The sequence below is a fragment of the Prionailurus bengalensis genome, chromosome B2 (assembly GCF_016509475.1).
Source record: "Prionailurus bengalensis isolate Pbe53 chromosome B2, Fcat_Pben_1.1_paternal_pri, whole genome shotgun sequence".
NCBI lineage: Eukaryota > Metazoa > Chordata > Mammalia > Carnivora > Felidae > Prionailurus > Prionailurus bengalensis.
In genome coordinates this window covers 47,802,075-47,804,444 of record NC_057349.1, presented here as the reverse complement: position 1 = coordinate 47,804,444, position 2,370 = coordinate 47,802,075, and positions in this window count along the sequence as shown.

The following is a 2,370-nucleotide window of genomic DNA, read 5'->3' as shown; positions in this document are numbered from 1 at the left end:
CAGTACAAGATTTTGAACTCTCTTGTGAATATGATAGAAAAAAGGTAAACATTTTCAATTCTATACATTGCTTAGCAGATGTGATCAAGACGCTCAATTCTAAAGAAATCCAAACTAAAAATACTGGATAATACTTTATGGGTATGGTTTTTGCTTTAAAAATAGTAACTTCAATCAGGAGATCCATACTCAAAGAAGAGATCTTGGCCCTACCTCCAAGTTTGATGGAGAATGAAAACTATTAATACAAGTTAAACTAAATTATAGATGGATGCATGCATCATTTTTATGATTCCCCTGATAATAGAGCGATACATAGTGCTAGTTAAGCTTATGCAGTCAAGCTGGTTGAGCTTTCTAGGATTCCTAGGAACAATATTTATACCAAAAATCAATTTAGATACATACCACGACACAAACCTAAGTATCTAGGTTTATATGCATCATACAAATATTTAACCAAGCCAAGCAAAATATAACTGTTCATGGAAAAAGTGAGCTAATATTTATATCTCTCTTATTGAGAAATTAACAGACACAATTTTAATTTTCTGGTTAAATTGTGAAAAAAAATAATGAAATATAATTTTAAGTTAAAAACTAATAACTTAAAAAACAAATGAACAACATAAGCTATATTACGAAATTATTGAAGGAGAAATTAAAGAATAAAGACCTATTGCCAAAGATAGGAAAAATAAACTAATTATAATAGAAATAAAATGACAATTATAAGACTGAAAACATAATAAAAAAATCATAGAACATGTATATGTTATATATCATACGAAGTACATGATATATGTCTTGGGATAAACATAGTTTTAAAAGAAAAAGAATATGAAATTATATTCAAAACAAAAATGATTGCCACCCAAAACAAAAAAAAATCTCAGTTTACAAGTAGAAAAGCAAAAAATAGGAACAAACCAGTTACTAATCAGTAACTAAGTTATTATAAGTTGAGTTCAGGTTAAAAGCTTAAAATGTAGGAGGAAAAACCCAACCACATTAAGAGTAATGATGAAAAGTATGGCTGAAGAAAAATTACATCAAATGTAATGAACTTACATGTTTCAAATTACAAAGCAGGAAAATACGTGAAACTGTGTTCTGATATTTTAAAAAGAATTGAATGTATAGTGATGATGATGTAAATATTAATATACTCTTGATTTCTTGATAAATCTGGGACACAAATTATAAATTATGCTATAGGTATTTTAATAATTTAATTAATAGAATTAATATCATTAATCTAATAATAAGTGTGTTAAATTCTCTGTCATATAGAAAACACAACTTTTTAACATGTTTATGAAACTTTTTTTAAAAGGCTATATATTAGCCCCCTAAAGGGAGTCCTAATAAAAGCAGACATGTTACAAACCACAATTAATCTGTGTATCAATAGAGTAGATGTAGGTACCAAATTGGGAAACAGTTGAAAACCTCTCAGTCATTTGGAAGCCCACACCTCTGTTCACTCAACTTTCTAAAAAATCTTTTGTCAAATTCAGTTTATCTAGGACAGTTTTCCTCAGGGTGTTCGAGGACCACTGTATTAGAATAAATGTGGGAGTGTTTGTTAAAAAAATGAATATTCACTTTAGCACTAATGCAGTCATTCCAAATCAGTTAGTAAGGGTGGTGCCCAGAGATCTGGGTTAGCCATCTAAGGGAGTTTAGATCAACAGTGATCTAGAAAATTAGTGATACTAGCTCTGAACTTAAGTTTAGAAAGAAAATAGAGGCCCCACTGGAAGACGAGAGATAGAACATGTTTATCTCTTCTTCCTCTAAAGGCCTCTCTGAAATGCTAAAGAAATAAACACGTGTAAATTTATAGAGGTAGATAATAGCATGTAAAGTTAGGTAATACTAGATAAAAGTTGAAGAAGAGAGTGTCCTTCAGGCATCAAGAGGTTTCAGCAATTCTGGAAGATGAAAAGCAGATAGCATGGTAATTCATGTAGTAGGACAAAGAAAGATGTAGCTTTGATCTTCATAAAGGAGAATATGGGCAAAGGAGCCAACTTGCCTCTTAGAATCTTACAGAGGCTTAGATCTAAGAGAAACCAGAGTGCAAGTTGAGAAATGTGGATAAAAACAGGACTTGTTGAAATTTATATGTGGGACAGCTGACTCACAGCCACCCCCTCCCTCAATCAAAAAATATATATGTAATACAGTCATAATTCTGCTCCCTCCCAGGCTGGAAATCACAGGTAGGAGATTGAAGGTTTCTTCTATTGGAGAAAGTGAATGGCCTCAGAGAAAAGGACTTCACATTCTGTATTTTTGTACTCCCCTATCAAATCGGCTGGCATTCTGATGATCCTAGATCCAAATGCAAAGTCAATAATACAG